This window comes from Sinocyclocheilus anshuiensis, unplaced genomic scaffold, assembly GCF_001515605.1.
Source record: "Sinocyclocheilus anshuiensis isolate Anshui unplaced genomic scaffold, SAMN03320099.WGS_v1.1 scaffold1635, whole genome shotgun sequence".
In the NCBI taxonomy this organism is placed as follows: Eukaryota; Metazoa; Chordata; class Actinopteri; order Cypriniformes; family Cyprinidae; genus Sinocyclocheilus; species Sinocyclocheilus anshuiensis.
In genome coordinates, this window is record NW_015549682.1 from 661,967 (window position 1) to 681,531 (window position 19,565).

Genomic DNA, 19,565 nt, shown 5'->3' on the forward strand with positions numbered 1-19,565 from the left:
TATTTACACACATACACACACACACGCACAGTGCCCTCCACTAATATTGGCACCCTTGGTAAATATGATCAAAGTTGGCTGTGAAAATAAATCTGCATCGTTGATCTTTTTGATCTTTCATTCAAATAATTCACAAAAATTCTAACCTATCATTGAAGTAAAACAACTGAAAGTGGGGAGATAATCTCATTATTTTTCTTCAGTGAATGTTGCCACAATTAGTGGCACCCCCAGAAATTCTTATGAGTAAAATATCTATATTCCCATTCATATTTACATTTTTTAGCACACAGGGTGACTATGAAATTTTCCAGCCCTGACTTCCTGTTCCACAAGATTATAAATATGAGGAACACAAAGGCCAAATTCCCTTAATCATCCATCACAAGGAGTAAAACTAAAGAATATAGTTCTGATGTGCAGAACAAGATTGTTGAGCTTCACAAAAGAGAAAGTGGCTGTAAGAAACGAGCTAAAATCCCCATTTCCACCATCAGGGCAATAATTAAGATGTTCCAATCAACTAAAGATGCTGCAAATCTGCCTGGAAGAGGACGTGTGTCTATTTTTCTTAAAGGTCCCATGACATGCTGCTTTTTGGATGCTTTTATATAGGCCTAAGTGGTCCCTAGTACTGTATCTGAAGTCTCTTTCCCGAAATTCAGCCTTGGTGCAGAATTTCAGCCACTACGAGCCAGTCCCACAATGAGCTTTCCTTAGGACGTGCCATTTCTGTGTCCGTAGCTTTAAATGCTAATGAGGAGGAGAGAGGCGGGGCAACTGCCATGCTTCGCTCGTTTGCAAGCCGTGATGTCTCTTGAGGATAAAAAAATATTGTGCTCGCCTCGCACGGTAGTAGCTCATTTTCTCATGGGCGGGCCAAATTCTCTGGGCGGGCAAAGCAGAGAAAGGGGAGGTAACCTTTCCCCGTATGACGACATAAAGGGAAGATTCCAGATTGGGCCATCTGAGCTTTCATTTTCTCAAAGGCAAAGCAGGATACCCAGGGCTCGGTTTACACCTATCGCCATTTCTAGCCACTGGGGGACCATAGGCAGGCTAGGGGAACTCATATTAATGTTAAAAAAACCTCATAAAGTGAAATTTTCATGCCATGGGACCTTTAAAGCATGGCGAGGAGGAGAGTTTGAGTGCAAAGACTCTCCAAGGATCACAGCTGGAGAATTGCAGAGATTAGTTGAATCTTGGGGGGCAGAAAGCCTAAAAAAAATTAAAAATTAAAAAAATCAAACAGCCCCTACATCACCACATGTTGTTCAAATGGATTTCAAGAATATATATATATATATATATACTTACATTAAGTAACATTTTATTATCTTAAGAAAATAGTATGGTACAATGGAAAAATTGAAAAATGCAGATTGTCCAGTTTACTAAATCATATTATTTGTGATCTACACAAGATAATTGTGTTTTTGTTCTGAATGTGATTTTTTTTTTAATTTTCAATTAATGTAATTCTCTAAAATGTGCAATCTATTAAATTAGAATTTAAATGTAAATAGTTCATTTTCAATGACATGCTGTAACTGAAACTGTAGTTCCCAGCATGCTTTGCATGGGACCTATTGTAAAAATAAATTATGAAATTAAGTATTATTTTGTTGTGTTTTTAGAAAGATGAGAAAATTGGTTCAATTCAATTTCAATTTCACTGGGTAATCATTGTGGTGAAGAGAAGCTTTTGATTAGGCTGAGGACAGATTATTTGCTGCTTTAAGGAGCATATTTGACATTCAGAATTTATATCTCATTATTTAGTGCAAACATGAAATTCATTAAATCCTGTCTGGGAACCAATATAAAATCACATTGAGACTACTCAAAGTGGTTACTTTCAATACTGTGGAGCAAGTTTGTGTTACATGCTGTAATTGATTCATGTGGAACTGACGTAAATACTGTAAATCCAACAGACTTTTTAGTGTCTCCAGTTCATCTGTCCTGCTTGTCTTTGGATTGTGGGGTAAACTGGAGCACCCGGATAAAATTCACATTTTCAGGAAACTAAAACTTTAATCTAAAAATCATCTTTGCTGCCCAGAATAGAGTATATTTATAACAGAGTCTCTTTTTAAGCATAGCTTTATGCCTTTGACTTCCTAAGTCGCCAGCTTCATTTGCCCCTCAAACCAAAGCACACATTGCTGTGGGCATTTTGTATTCAGCAAACCATGATGGTTGCATTCTAAATAAGGACAAAGAAAAAACATTAAAGGAAGGGTTGGCTGCGTAACAATCCAGTCAGGAGCTCAGCGATGAGCGTCCCAGGAGGAGCGGATAGTGAGCGGTGAGAAGTCCTCGGTCTGCGTCTGGCATCTTACCCACGGCACATCCTGTAGCAGAAGAAGCCTGGTTTGAAGCAGAGGCTCTGCGGCCACATCAAACAATGGCTTTCTGCTGTAAACAAAGACAGGGCAGGCTGCCTGGGGCCCCGTCTCTCCCTCTCGCTTTCTGTGTTTCTCTTTTACCCCACACACCAGTCATTCTCCTTGTGCTCTCTGTCTCTCTGCTTCCAGGCCTCTGGACCATGTCCAGCCTGCTTCCCCATATGCCACAGGTCCCAGCTGTCTGTCAGACAGATCGACACGGGCTTTCACTTTTATTTGTATATGCATAAGCCCACAAACTTATCAAACAAAGAGAAGTGTGTAGGGGCGAAGGGGGAAGTCAGGGGAGAATGTGGCAAATGCATCAAAGCACCAAAACGATGTTCAAAACATGTCTACCTTATTTTAGAATATTGCTATTCTATTTAGCTGGTTGTACATCACTGACAGAAGAGGTCATTTGTCATTTTTGTTTTATATTTCTTAACCCTTAATGCATTTATTAAGCTCTTAAAGGCACAATATGTAAGTATCTCCACTATAGTGTGATATATTTCATGTAGTTGTGTACTTACATTATCCCAAAAATTCCCAAGGATTTGTAAATCCAGAGAAAGTCCAATTCCAAACCAGCAACTTCTCATTCAACTTCTCATTAAAGTTGTATGTAACCATGTTATTACTGCATTTATGTCTTCTTTGAAATTCTTTGGAATGTAAAATTAAACATGAACCACACCAAAAAAGCTATGATGCAATATATAGCTGTGCTGGAATGAATGGGATTGAGTTAATGAATGCAATTTAGTTAAATCCCTTTGAATTTATAACTCATGGATACCCTAGCAACCGCATAGCAACACCCTAGCAACCACCCAGAGTACCTTAGCACCGGATAGCAACACCTTAGCAACCACCTCGGGTACCCTAGCAACCGCATAGCAACACCCTAGTAACCACCCTGGGTACCCTAGCAACCATCCCAGGTACCCTAGCAACCACATAGAAACACCCTAGCAACCATCCAGAATACCTGAGCAATATTTCTAAGCCATATGAACTCATTTAAGCTTCCACTCTATCTAGTATTTCTACTATTTCTTAGCCATGATAATATCGAGACAGTTTTGCTATCGTGATATCACGATATTTATATTATCGTTACATCCCTACAATGTGGATATCTTTGCAAATCACTGGCATCATGTCGACACGTGAGGTAATTTAAATTACACTTTTATGATATTTTTAGTATATATATTAAGTATATTTAAGTATATTTGACACTATAGACTATATAGATCTCTCTATGTGAGACTAGTTAAATAATGCCTTTACTTTGCTTGACACTTGGCATTAACCTGAACATTGTATAAGCATTTATTTAATGTGTCATAGAATGGAAGAAGAGAGGCTCTCTGGAGCGTGCATAAACGTCACATCCTTTTGTCTTTCCCGGCAAAAACGTCCCAAATCCTTTACATAAAAATCAGACTTCATGCTTTCATAGACAACATAGGAAACAGGGGAAGTTCTTGTTTTTTAAGTTTCATTACAAGCTGGTCACACATCAGAAATAAAACGCGATTAATACGGGAAAATTCATAGGCTACATATAACTCCTTATAGGAACATCAGTGCAATTTCAAACAAACTGGGGCATACATATTAGTCTGAGATTGCAATATGCTTTCCCTTAATGGATAAAATGTGTATTATTATAAACATACCCTAAATTGCAGAATGACTCATATTCAGCATGTTTATCTAAAAGAATATTATAAAAAAAAAAGTTTTTTTTAAGAAAACTGCAGTGCCTGTGCACTGTCCCTCATTTTCATTAGAACCCAAATCTGTTTAAGTCTTGATGAATACTCTTTTCATGTTCTTTTCTCAAAAGCTGCTTATGAGCACAATTCATTTACAGCACATCTACACTGTAAAACAAATTCCGTAAAATTTACGGTAAAAAAACGGCAGCTATGGTTGCCAGAATTTTACCGTAAGAAATAAGGTAGCAACATTTTACGTTTTAAACTTAAATTTACAGTTAAATACCATAATTTCATTAACTGATATAATGTTAATGTACCAACCTATTGAAGTACTGAAATCTGTTTTGTATCTTTGTAATAAACTGATAACCACCAAATGCAGGCGGTGATGAGAAAGTCACATGATGAACCAAAGCTCATCACAAGCAGCTTTTAAATAATAACATATATAGAAGGTGCACAGTGTCATTCACACAAACGCTAAACACCATCATGGTAACACACATGAAACTGAAATAATGCAATAAACATTCATTTAACAACATTAGGTGTAACACACAACCCTAATATACAAAACTGATGAGAAAAAACTAAGAAACATAGTTATTTCAACAAGAAAACATCAAATTTGAAATGTAACGCAGGGAATTCTGGGAACGTAAATTTACGGCTATTCACTGTAAATTATACGTCCTTTTTCACTTCCAAAAACTGTATACTACCGTAAAATTACATGTAATGTCCAATACAGTTTTTCACTGTATATAGTAGGGGAACTTACCGTTAACCATTTAACAGGTTTTTACTGTAGCATTTTTACAGTTTTTTACCATTAAATTCACGGTCATTTTTTACAGTGTATGCTTTTAAGAGCTTACATGTACGCTAAAGTCCCTGGGCTCACAGTGTTGTGGACACTAATATATTACTGATTCAGAAAAGATGAATCACTGTCTGGTTTAATTAGTGTTGAGTGCAGCATTACAGTTTTCAGTCTCTCGTAGACATATGAGCAGCGGATGAAGGATAGAGTCGACTTCAGCGGCAAAGAATGTGATTCCAGAAGTGGGTTATGAAAGCGAGCTTGTGGGTGGAGTGCATGCCATGTGCTTTGTCTCCCATTAAAAGAAACCGAAATATGTTTCATTAAAAAAATCAAGTCTTGATGGAGAGTCATCCGCACAACAGTGCATCTTTTTTTTACCCCATCAAACTAATGCCTCATTTACCACAGATATATTTTGCCGCAGTTCTTCTCCAGCGCTCTCTTATTAGCAGTGTGACACTTTCTGAAAAGTTCTCAGTTCTTTCTGAGGTTTTCTTAGCATAGAGAACAATATGTCTAAAAGGGAAACACATGTGCGAATGGAGAGAGTACAAAGGAGAGGCTGATGAGAACATTGAAGCCTGTGCATGTGAATGGAAAACATTAGATATTTGCCTGCTGGAATCCGTCTGTAGCTGAACTCAAATGCGTACATATATAGATATACAAAATGCAATCAGTATCAATGTAATATCAGTGAATTTCTTTTATTTGACTGGTTGTTAGTGACAAATAAGATGTTTTTCAAAATTATTTAAAAAATAAATAAAACAATTTAATATGAATGTGACAAGTTCCTAGAAGCGATATATATATATATTTTTCTTTATTACTATATGTTGGTTTTATAGGTTTTTGGGAGAAAAACTAAGTTTGTTTTATTGCTTGTTTCGCTTGAAGTGCTGTAACCATCACATAAAATTAAGAAACATTAAATATTTTTACCTTACACCTTGATTACATATGCACACATTTTAATTATTATTATTTTAAATCTTATTTTAAGGTTTGTTTTCTTAGGCTTTACCATTTGAAAACCATGTCATAAAATGTCTAATTGTTAATGCAGGCACAGATGAATGTAAAAAACCAATCGCAGGGATTTTTCATTAATCAATTCATCAATTCATCAATTCATCAATTCATTAATTCAGGTCAAAATATATTTTGAATATATGCTAAATATTGTTGAAAACAGCTCAATGAATTATATATTTTTTTTATTTAGAAAATATATTTAGTTTCAACCTTCATATACAAAAATATAATTCAAAATGTGTTTTGGGGCAAGAAAAGACTTTTCCAATCTTAAAGTAGCATTTAGGCTAAATGCAAACGCTGCTGCCTACTAGAGATCAAAACTAGATTTATAATGATTTAATCATGTTTAATTATATATATATATATATATATAAATGTGACATGTGTATGTATTTTATGTGGAAGGCAAAATAATGCCTTTAAAAATAAATATTTATATTTTTAAAATATATTTTAAAAATACACAAAAATGGCCATAAAATATATCGTTAGAAAACATGTTTACATAAAATTATTTTGAAATATATTTTAGTAAAACCTTTTTTTTTATCAATTTATTGTATATTTTGAAATATATCTTTTTGTTATCTTTAGTTATTTTGTTTGAAAAATAAATTTCTGAAAAATTCATACATGCATTTCACATTCTGTTGCTAATTCATTTGCTTACATGCTGCATTTTATGCCATTACCAGAGTATATCAAATGTAGTTTTTCCAAATGTTCTAACTGTGCAACTGTAGATTACAGTGGATACCATTTTTTTAAATAATAAATAGATAGATTTATATATCATTCAAATAAGAGTTTGCATTACACACATTACACAAGAAAACTGAATATAATGAATGTTGGCATCTCTTTGCAGTTTGTTCAACCTACTGCTTAAACACGGTTTTTTTTCTTCTTCCTCAAATTACAATGTTACACCTGTTTTCATTTATTCCGTTATTCTTTATTATGTAAAATGATGCCTATTAATACATGCATGCACAGCACTAATCCACTGGCTTTGCACCTTGTGAATCTGACCCAAATTCATTGCTTCCCTTGTGTGCCTGCTTTCCTTTTTTAAAAAATATTATTAATGTTGACGCCTCATATAAGAGATCTGACCTGCCTATGTTCCTGTGATGAAAAAAAAGATGGAAATTAATATTTTTTTCTGAAGCAGAGCAAAACTTGTGTCTATGTAAACGCAGTAGCAAAATGAGTTCTGGTTCAAATGAGAAAATCTATATACTATATACTGGCGAGGAAATGAAGATGGTGTGTTATTTTTCTCATGCTCTCTTTACAGTTAAGTTCTTGCTTTTTTTCGGAGGAATTCTTGTCTGAACAGGAATCGCAATGACAAAAGCATCTGATATGTTTCAATAACCCGACTATAGTTGCAGCACATGTAATTTGTTCCCTGGGCTCTCCTGAGGCGGGCCGGGGCCCCAGAGCTGTTACTCAGGGGACACCACCGGGAACAAATGGCTGGACAAACATTTTTTTGTCGGGTGAAGTGTTGAGATGACTGCATGCGGCTCAAGTTACCACTGAGTGAGTCTGCCTGATTCATTCATTCATCTCTGCACTTCCTGCTGATCCCATGCACTCTTCTCCAAACCTCATTCATCATCAGACACAAGGATTTGTCCCGAATTTCACGCAGCTCATTTTCCTGCTTGAATCAAAGGGACAGTAGGATCAATATGTGACAGTATAACTGGAATGGCCAAACAGTGCTTATCAACCATAATTGAACTAATATAAAAACCATGTGAACCATGCATGTCACTTCATTACACTGTAAAAAGTGGAGTATTTTTTAAAGAGCTTTTGTACCTAATCTAACACTTAAAATACTTTAGTATTTTAGTAATGTAAATAAACACTCTGAATTAAAACCAGTCGATTTAGATGTCAATGCTCGAGCCTTTAGGTGACAACATACTACACAAACTGTAAGTGCATTAGTTTTACTGAAAATAAGTTCAAATAAAAAGTAACTTATCTCACTTTTATAAGAGATGATTTTATTCAAATCAACATTTTTGCCAATTACTGTTAGTGTTACAATGGTAAAATAATTGTAAACTGATTACACAATTGTAATGTGTTTGTAATTGTTGTTTATAATGTAATAAATACACTATGCAGGTGGGCTATGGTTATTATAGTTAAATAAAACTAAAATGAAAAGCATAAAAAAACATTTTTGTTACTTGAAGTAAAATAAACATGAACTGAAATAAAATATCAAACAATTGTATATTTCAGCTAGTTAAACATTTCTAATTTTAATTTATCTTAATTTGATGTATTAAAATAACTAAATTAAATTACATAAACACATAAAAAACCAAAACCGACAAAAAAAACAACAACTAAAGTTAAAATAAAAACTGATTGAAAATATTAATATATAAAAAAATATTAAAATGAAAACTATTTATATATAGTTGTAACTGATTACATATAGTCACATGTAATCTGGATTACGTAATCTGATTCCAAAAAGTAAGTACTTAATAAATTATCAAATGATCAAAAAATCAGATTACAGTTGATTTTTATTAGATTCCATATTACATGATTACAAACCCCAGTTTGGGAAACCCTGGCATACTGTAATGCACTCTCAGAAAAAAGGTACAAAAGTTGTCACTGGGGCTGTATCTTTTCAAAAGGCACACCTTTGTACCTAAAGAGTCCATATTGGTACTTTAAAGGTACATATTAGTGCCTAAAAGGTACAAAAGTGCACCTTTTGAAAAGGTACCGCACCAGTGAGAGCTGTTGTACCTTTTTTTCTGAGAGTGTGTTAAATACACTTCATGATGTTGATAACGAAGAATGGAATAGATTTTCTTATATGAATTAGATCAAAAGTAATCTAAAAGTAGTCATAATACATTACTTAATATGTGACCCTGGACCACAAAACCAGTCATAAGGGTAAATTTTTAGAAATTGAGATTTCTTCATCTGAATAAATAAGCTTTCCACTGATGTGTGGTTTGTTAGGATAGGACAATATTTGGCCGAGATACAACTATTTGAAAATCTGGAATCTGAGGGTGCAAAAAAATCTAAATATTGAGAAAATCATCTTTAAATTTGTCCAGATTAAGTTCTTAGCAATGCATATTACTAATCAAAAATTAAGTTTTGATATATTTACAGTAGGAAATTTACAAAATATCTTAATGGAACATGATCTTTACTTAATATCCTAATGATTTTTTGGCATAAAAGAAAAATTTATAATTTTGACCCATGCCAATGTATTTTTGGCTATTGCTACAAATATACCCCAGCGACTTAAGACTGCTTTTGTGCTCCAGGGTCACATATGTGTAATCCAATACAACTACAGTTATGTCATTTGTAATCAGTAATGGATTACAATTTGTAAGTAGCCTAATCTAACCAGCTCTGTATATAAAGAAGTATCTCAGTATATGGCTCTGTACACAGAGCAGTGTTTTGGAGGAAGTCAGATTTTATATCACCGTCCCAAGGCAAACTTTTGGCGGTGTTTGAACAGTTGTTGAGAAGAGAGACTTCCGCGAGGTTTATGGCCCCTATAATGGGGTTGAGTTTGTAAGCCAGGTGTCGCTCCGCTCCAGGCCGGGGTTTCCAGCGCGCCTCTGCAGTGAGACAGACACGCAGCCGGTGTACTCGACGCGCAAACCGTCTCTCTGCTCCGGGATCGCGGGGCGCTTTCCGCAGTACCAAACGAGTGGAATTTCCTTAAGTTTTCAGAAAAGGCGCTCTCATTGAGCTGAGTGTGCGGCGGGTCCCGTCTCGGTATAGCAAACGGGCGTTCAGAGGGAAACCGGTCGGGCCATCGCGACGACGAAAGGGCGCATGGCTTTGATTTAAACGCGCATTCATTGCGCTCTGCCCCAAACCGAGTGTTGCATGGAGCGGGACAACTCCGGCTGTTGAAAACGGCGAAATGCTCATTTTAAACGTGACCTGGGTGTTCGCTTGTCTCAGCTGTCCATATTCGTAGGCCTAATGTGGTTTGGTTTCTGGACTGCGCGGATCGGCGATCTACCTGAGCGCGCGATGAAAGTCTTTGTGCGTTGATTTAGAGGTGACTTAGAGACCCTCGCTTTTTATAGCGTCAATAGATCTGCTTGGACTTCTCCTCAATCCGTGAGTATCATTCACATTATCCATATCTCCATTTTACGCACTACGCGTCCGGATACCGTGTTTTTGCATTTCTACACATCCACAGACTCAGGATAGAGAGCAGCAAAACTGCAGGGGTTTTAAACAAAACACCAGGAGGATCAATAGCTCACTTAGCTTACTACTTTTTAAAGATTGAATTTAAGGGTTGAAAGCATGTCGGGTCACCTAATTGTGCGTGCATTGTTTCAGTAACGTAAAAAAGGGGCACTTTATCTTAGTAAGACATGTTTTTTTTCTTTAAAAAGAACAGGATGAGGGCCAGATGTGATTTTCGTAGGAGGCAATACATCACGCTTATCTGTCGTTGAATTATCTCTATAGGAGAAATATAGAGACCTGTGCAATAAAACGAAAATTTATGGTGCAAAACACTATGAGAGACAGTATAGTTTCTTAAACTATAGGTGCAACAAACAAAAGCCCACTTTTCTTCTTCATTGTGCATATATATATATATATATATATATATATATATATGATTGCCATGCTACAATATTGCCAAAGCAACTAGCATAGTGTGTAAAAGTTTCAGTAAAATAAAGGAATAGAGTAGTTTAACACTGTGGCTTGTTATGACTAGTTTAGAATGGGATATTTTTGGACAAGCCCAGTTGATTTGGTTTTTGTTTGCCTTTTGAAGGTCCATGCGCAGCAGCTAAATTCAGATCATTTTACTGCACATGCATTATTAACCATGCTATGAGCTGCTCATGTCACAGTCGCTCATGAGAAACACACTCATGGAGCTCGTGTTTGTCATTTGAATCTATGCAGAGCAACTGATGGTGTATCTTCTGCTGTGTGCCACATACAGGCAATAACACACACTCACATTTTGCCTCATTATATTACTTAACTTTAAAAAATACTTATGGACGCTTCACTGTGGATCAACATGGTTGTCAAATTTGAATTCGAATTAGGTGTTCACACAAAAACCGTAAACTGGAGCACAGCAAAATAAACGTGAAAGCAAGCAATTGGAGGAAAAAAAAAAGAATTGAATGCATTTTTCTTTAATTCAGCAAGTATGTGGATACCCTGAATTTATAAAAATAAATAAAGGACTCATCCACGTGGAAACCCCGCAGTTTTCATTTGAAATGTTCAGCCTCAGATCTGTATTATGAGTCATTGTTTAGTGCTCGTTCATTTGAATGCAGAGAGTGAACTCGCATGAACAAATGCACAGTTGTGGCGCGCTCCATTTGTTGTGCATGTCTTTAGAGGAAGTGCCATCTCAGCTCACATCAACTGCCTGTGATTTCCAGCGCTTCGTTTCCAAGCGGGCATTTACATGACAAAGTGGTTGAATCTCAATTGCTAAAAACTTGAGCCACCAGCACCCCCTCCCAAAGTATGGCTAAACTGAGGCTCACAGTTGTATTCTCACATCTTTGAAACACACTGTTTCGCCATTTATCATACACTCTTAAAAAGAACCTTTCTTTATTGTCATCCACAGTTCCATGAAGAACCTTTAACATCTGTGGAACTCTTCCATTCCATAAAAGACACCTTATAGTGGGAAAAGATTCTTTAGTTTTTTTTTTTTAAATGTTCTAAAAACTGTGACATCACTGTGAAAACCTTCTTTTGGAAGCCTTTTTTTTTTTTTAAGTGTGTACAGTCATTCAGTTTTTCATTGAATAAATTAGTTAATTTCCAAACGTAATGTAATTTAAAAAATTTTTTTTTTCCAAAAGTATTTTTTTTTCTGGTTGCTTAACCATTCTTTTACCAGTGAGAAATTCCTAGTCAGAAAGTCTTAAATGCTGTGTACAAAATCCAGATCTCCATTGTCAGAGGATTTAGGGTTTTTGACTTTGGAATATTCTAATAAAGGTTTTTTAAGTTATTTCATTTGTGGATTCTTAAAGCTTCACCAACACTCTTTGGCCGTTCTATCGCGATTTGTAGTTGAAAAATAAAATTGCAGGTTACTTGTAGATCGGTTTATGCTTATAGTCATGCACATTAAAAAAAGTCAAGATGTTAATGTTTGTAATATCTTCATGCTGTAAGCAGATTAGAGCTAGTCGATAATATAGCACATTGTGTCATTGACATTACTGTCATGCAAAAAGAAAATAAATGATTAGTCTATTGATTGGATGTTTGGATCTTGATCATGCTTTGTAACACACATGAAGATGAGTTGTGGCGCGCATTGAATGCAGTTGCACACTGTGAAGGTGTAAAACAGGCCGCTTACTGTCTTTTCTGAAAGAAAGCTGTTGTTGGAGTCAGTAGCAGCATTGTGGGTATTTCTCCCACGCTTTGCACTTTGTTCAAGTCCCGGCTTGTGGTCCTTTTCCTGATCCCGTCACATTGCACTGTCCTGTCAAAATAAAGCCAAAGAATGCCAAAATGCATATGCATTGCTTTGAACAAGACCGTTCAGAAGAAAACGGCATTGAAAGTAGCATTCAGCTATATCGTATTACACCACTGGTTTCTTTTAACACTATTTACCGACTCCATCCGCCAAAATACTTTGTCTGTCGAAAGCAATAATGGCTCAAGAACTTGGGGCGAAAGGCAGAAAGAGGTTAGTACTCGGAGCTGGTGGAAAAAAATGGTATGGAGCCGTCTGCAGTGAGGAGCGATGCATCTGGAAAAGTTCAATGGTGTTTTTGCAGTGGAAAAATTCAGTTGATGCACTTCATGCATATGGAATGTTGATCATTTTTGAATGCTTCTCATATTACATCAGAATGAACTGCGGCCATAGATCATTAGTAACAATCATTATGATTATGAACTGACAAACGTGTGAATGAGGATTTCTTGTCCTAACCTGCCTGTGAGTCATACATGTGTTCACAACAACCTTTGATTGCATTGAAGTAATTAACAGTTTCCTGAATGCGCTTTGAATTTGTTTCACTCCTTAAATTCCTTAAAGTCTAGTCGATGAATGGAGATTGATCTCTAGTTTGCTGAAGTTCCCACAGAAATGATCCGGATGCTCAAGTGCTTGGCGTATCTTATTCCTGCTGTCCTAGAAAGTCTTGTTTCTTTCTCGCGTTACTGCTTAAACTTGCGTTCGTGTTGCATGCAAGCAAGCAAGCTGCTACAATTAAGCGTTGTTATGCAAAAACATTTTAAAATGTGATTTATTTTTTGGTTCACTCTCAGAAGAAAAGGTACAAAAGCTGTCACTGGGGCAGTAACCTTTCAAAAGATCCTAATATGTACACTTTAGCTACGACTTTTTACATTTAAGGTATGTAACATTATGCAACATTTAGGGCTAAATGAGGAACAAATTTGTACCTTTTGAAAGTGCTTTTGAGTGTAGTTGCTAATAATATTACATAGTTGCATTAAAAAATATTACACCATTAATACATTTTTAGTAATACATAGTCTAAAATATTTTCTCTTACAAAAATTACAATGTAGTGAGTGATCCAGGTTACTCAGTAACAAGTTAGAAAGTGTATTAGAGAGCACATTGGAACCATGCAAAAGAAATCCAGAATTGTATGCATCAATCTTGAAGTATATTAAATGACAGACAGAGTAAAGCTTTCACGATTTTGATCATTTTGAAGTTATTTTTTTTTAAATAAAATGTTTGTTTTTATTATATTGAATTTATATATTGTATTTATATTAATCTGTATATGCTGTGCAATAGCCGGTGAAGCTGATATGACAATACATTTTAATATAAGCAGCAACCATTCTGTAAACGACAAAACAAACTGAAATGCAAACATAACCTAATGTAAGCTTGCAAGTTCAGATTGTTGTTTTTTTTATTATCCCTATTTTGGATTTATATTGCAATTGAATGCTTTTGGAAATACAAAATACAGCAATATTTTACCGTTAGGTATAGAGTTTATTCTGTATTGGGATGTTGTGGTTTTTCAGTTACATTAATAAAAATGTCATATTTCCAAATGAAATGCTATGAGAACCAATCCATATTTATGTCAGGAAACAGCACACATTATGGAGAATATCAATAGCCAAAGTGACCCTCACGAGGAGACTATTACAAAAGGAGGTCAAGAAATGCCCTGCTGTAATTGTGTGGTTGAATTTGCATGGATAGAAGACACTGGCACACACAAGTAACTTTATGCAAAAATGAAAATATATGCCTACCAATAGCATTTGCAATATATAATCGTATGCCCTTGTAAGATCATACAATTGTGTTTTTGTTATTTAGTATTTAAACTCCAATCCAAATGCATTGTGTATGGTGAACATTTTTTCCATCCAGATATAATCTAATTTGTGTTTGCTCCATCGAATTAAATGAGGAATTTTTGGCTATCATACTCGCATCTGATTGTTTTAATTACACACAGACAGCTTAGCTCAGCATAGTTCCTCTGCCAAATGTTGTCTCTTAACACTTAATATATTAATATACCTTTATAGCGTGTTTATAGTAAAGTAGAATTTTTTTTTGAATATATGAATGTTGATCTGGTGTTTAAATCGTCTCGTTTTCCAAAAAAAAAAAACCTTTCATTATCAGTGAGTAGCTTCATGCAATTAATATATTAATATTTACATTTAATTTGCGCTTATTTATGCTTTTGCAAATCTTACTTTGCTTGTGCAAACACTTTTGCAATCATTTAACTTTCATTAAAAAACAAACTGTAAAATTGTAAGAGATGCCAAATCCTCAAGGAGCTTAAAAACAGCTTTTTGAGTGACAGTGATGAGAAATATTGATCATCTAACAACGTTTTTTTGTGAACAAAGGCCATTAAAACAGTGTTTTTAAAGAGAGCTCTGTCAAAAACCTCTCTTGTCTTGGTTATTAGACTGCTTTGTATTGCAAGAGGCAGAACAAAGCTCTACAGGTCAGATTTCTTTCTGATCTTACAAAAGAAAAGAGAGAAAAGACAGAAAGAGAGCTAGCGTGGTAAAGTGTGCTGCTAGATTCCACAGATTCCTCTGAAAACACAAACCGTTTGCATGGCCATCGTCATGCTTCAAGAAAGCTACCTGCAAAACTATGCGCAAGTGCACTGAGGGCAAAAGCTGCTTTAAATGCAAAAGATGCTCACACCAAATGTTGATTTAATTTAGTTAATAGAAGTTAATTGTGTGTTGAGTGAATTTGCATTGCACACCTAACGCAACGCTGTGTTGGTGAACAGGACACATTAGCAGCGTTTTAAACACACCCTGCTGGAGCTGCCAGCTTTGAGTGATGGATGGCAGCGAGAGGCGTTCTGCTCTGTGAATGAGCTCCATCTATCAGGGATTAGCATTGACCTGTGAGGCTCCGGCGGCCCCGGGCTCCTGCGCCGCAACAAACGCCTGCATTAACATGGAGAGAGACCACAGGCTCTTCAGAGGCTAGAGCGATATTATATTTGTGCTCCTCTGTGGGAATTTCTAATTAATTTGATTATGTTGCAGCTGAGAGGAAGCACACGCAGATATTGGCAGGGAATGTTATATATATTGTGTGTGTGTGTGTCGCTCAAGATAGTAGTTGTCTGTGCTGATTATGCCATGTTTTCTTGAAACCGAAGTAGTGCTGGGCGATACGGCCAAAAATGTTATCATGATTTTCTTTTCGTATTGATATTGATATTTATCACAATATCCATTTACCATTAAAGGTGGGGTAAGTGATTTCTGGTAGCCACTGTTGACATTTGAAATCACCAAAACAAACACGCCCCTATTTTGATAGCTCCGCCCCACACATACGTACGCAACCCAGGCAACGATTAGTTCTGTGAAACGAAGCAAAACCAATGTTACACCGTGTCTACACCGGACGCGAGTGGCGCGGCGCCACAAAATACTATAGAACTCATTATAATCAGCGATGCAGTCTACACTATATGTGGCGCGACGCAACAAATCCCCGACAGAAAACTGCTGCTGCGTTCTATTTATGACGTATTGACACAAATTTCAAATGATTTTCAACAGTCGCTTTGTCGCGTCCAGTGTACTAGACAGACTTTAGCTGTTGCGGTGCAGACACGGTGTTACTCACCTATCGAGAAGAAACAAAGCAAACTCGGCGTCCGATCGCAGGCCTTCCGCTCCTTCAGTTCTCCTACACGGGTCCTACATCTTGCCTTATTGCCTTAAGCCTTCGTTTGTTCCGCAGACGTTTTCCTCTTTTGTTTTTTATCCACCATCTCTATCTTTCTGTCGCTCGGCTCGCTAATGTCCGTCCTGTGCACTGAACGCTCTCTCCTCCACATCATGAGTAGACACGCCCCTTACTGCTGATTGGCTACAAGTTTGTTTTGCTATTCGGCCCGAATCGGTTTTCTAAAGCGTTTTTGAAAAATGGCTTACCCCACCTTTAAAGGTAAACAGGGCTCGAAATTGCAACTGTTTTGGTCGCATATGCTCCCGAAATGTAATCTTCACGACCCAGTTCACCCAAAAATTTTAATTGCCGTTATTTACTCACCTCAAACCTGTATGAGTTTCTTTCTTCTGTTGAAGACAAAAGAAGATATTTTGAAGATGTTGGAAACCAAACAGTTGACGGCAGCTATTGGCTTCCAGTGTATTTTTTCCCCATGCTAAAGTCAATGGCTACCAGCAACTCTTTGGTTTCCAACATTCTTCAAAATATCTTGTTTTCCATTTTTTTTTTCTGGATTATGTGTGATTTAATACAAATTTCAAGTACAAATTTCTGATTGAATCTAATACAAAAAAAATAAAAAATATTTAATGAAATTAATTCATAAAACTTTAACAATTTAATCAAAATTAGACAACATTTGCTAGAAATGTAGAAAATGTAGTCATATGAAAATATAACATTTAATTTATAACAAAACATTGCTTTTTTTGTCAAATAAGATGCTGCAAAACAGAACTATATTAAAACATGGATGAAAAAGTATTTGCATGGCATTTCTTAAAATATATATATTTTTATTTTTTAGTATACAGATGTAATATATTTGTCATAATTTTTTCCAAGCTAAACTAAACTTTTATATTGGCATTTCATTTCTATGGCAATCATTCACACAGCGACTCAAAGAGCATGCAGACTTAAACAAATGTGCTGACCGACTGTAGTCGCATTTATTTCTGCTGTTAGATGAATCTATATCAAGTAAAAATGTCTAGATGTTGTTATCCACATACATTTTTACTGTCATCTTGATATGGTTTATCACAAGCTCTAAGTAGAAAGCACATGTGGAGTCACACAGGTTGATGTGTTAACTAACATATGCTGCGTTATTTTATGTTCTGAAGTGCTGTGCCAAACGCTTATGAATCATCATCTAAACGGCTAAAATGGCTGTGAGAAGGACCTTAATCAACCCGTCTCACAAAAAACAAAAACAAAAACTGCATACATGCAGTTAGGCCATGCAAAAAAAAAAAAACTTTAAAAAGACGTGTTTTGCAACGTCTGTGCATGGTAATTATTGTTCTCTATCAAAGCTGTCACTGTGATGGTACCCTTTCAAACAATAGTAATGTGTACTTTTATTGTACTGATGTACACCATATAGGGGTAAAAAATATTTTTTAAGCAGATATTTATTTGCCACTTATGCTTTTCCATTGCCCTAAATTGATGCGGAAATCAAAGGTGCCTCTCTATTTCTTTTTATGAACATGAAGAGATGCAGAAAGTCAGACGGCTGTGGTGTTTAATTCATTCCCTCCCTCTCGATTGGCACTGATTCGTTCCATTTTAAACAGGCGTGTGAATAAGGAGGCATGACCGTCCTGCTATAGATGCGATGCTAAAGCGAGTGTGTTGATCACCGAGGCGAGCGGGAGCATGATTGCTGATTGCTCGGGGTTTTAATTATGGAAATCATGAGCTGTTAAGAGCGCTCAAAGCTTTGAGCTGTTTGCTAATGGTGGAAGTCATAAAAATAGTACATTGAGTTTTGATGCACTACAGTCAGAGATTTGCTTCATGCTTGTGGTTGTATACAATAACATTTAGCATACTTGGTATTGAAAAACAATTTCTGGATTATAATTACAGACAGTGCATTATATAAAGTAATAAGTAATGTTAAATAATAAGAAATGAATGTATATTAAAATAGAAACATTTTATTTTACATCATAATAATATTTCACAATATTAAATTTTTTTCGCGTATTTTTGATCAAATAAATGCAGCCTTGATGAGCAGAAGAAACTCCTTTAAAAAACATTAAAAATCGGTCTGATCCCAAACCTTTGACCGGTAGTGTGTGTGTGTGTATATATATATATATATATATGTATGTATGGATCTGCTCTAAAGTCTAATAATGAATTGCGCTGATCGCTTCCTTTTTTTTCTTTTTTTTTTTTTAACAGACCTTGTTCTTATCTTGTCTTACTCATCTGTGGTTTGTTTCATTGCTCTTTTCCTGAGCTGTCACAGGCTATGCTAACAACCAAATAGTTATTTTAGTTAATGCTGCTAATGAGTGTGAAATATTGAATTATTTGTTTTTGACTGGGAGCCGCTGCACTGCCTTGTTCTCTCTGCGGTAACTAAGGGAATCTGCGCAGACACAAGAAGGAATTGTGTTCTGGGGGACAGAAGAGGGAAAAGCAGGAGAGGAGGATTGGGAGCAGAAAATGAATTCGAGTCTTGCCATCCAGCAGAGGCTTTTCTTTTGTCCATTTATCATGAAAGTTATTTTCTTTCTTTTCGAATTTCAGTTCAATAGATATAAATCCAATGAAGCTGTAGTGGCTGCACTTTGGTTATGCTTTTCTTCGGCATTTATGAACGGAACATTGTTAAAAGGAAAAAAAAAACAAATTAACTGAAACACATTTTAAAGAGTAGTGTCTTCATTATTAATGTGAAATGTATTGCATTGCTTATTCACTCTTAATTACAAAGAGGTTTCACTTGTTAACATGAACTGACAATGAAAAACGCTTCGAAAGCATTTATTAATCTGAGTTTGTTAAACGATAGTTCACCCCAAAATGTAAATTTGCTGTTGGAATCCCTCTCAGGCCATCCAAGATTACTTTTTTTCTTCAGTAGAACAATAAAGAAGATTTTTAGCTGAAACCGTGATCCGTGGTGATTCATAAAATGCAAGTCAGTGGCTACTGTCACTTTGAGAGTTAAAAAAAGCATATCAGGCAACACAATATTAATACCCACGACTCCTAACGATATATTGAGGTCTTATGAAGGGAAACAATCAGTCTGTGAAAGAAACTCAACATTATTTACAGCTGAGCTGCTGATATAGGGCTGCACGATAAATCGCGATTAGGCAAAAGCTGCGATTGTCGTGCGCATCTTGTCAGTGTGTTTCAGTCGCATCCAGGAAATCCCTATAGCGCTAGCTGAATAAACAGAAGATTTAAATGCTTTCATTGATTCAACGTGACTAATAAACACACGACTACAG

At 35.9% G+C, this 19,565-nt stretch overlaps 1 protein-coding gene across 5 annotated transcripts in view; it reads left to right on the forward strand.

Moving 5' to 3' along the window:
- Nucleotides 1–9,467: 9,467 nt before the first annotated feature.
- Nucleotides 9,468–19,565, forward strand: part of adgrl2b.1 (adhesion G protein-coupled receptor L2b, tandem duplicate 1) — a 110,070-nt gene continuing 99,972 nt past the window's right edge. For 2 of the 5 annotated variants that reach the window (XM_016449702.1, XM_016449704.1), the window contains exon 1: nucleotides 9,471–10,151. The gene's annotated coding sequence lies outside the window, so the exon portion shown is untranslated. Of the gene's footprint in view, nucleotides 10,152–19,565 lie in introns of all 5 variants that reach the window. The other 3 variants (XM_016449700.1, XM_016449701.1, XM_016449703.1) reach the window with 2 other exon arrangements.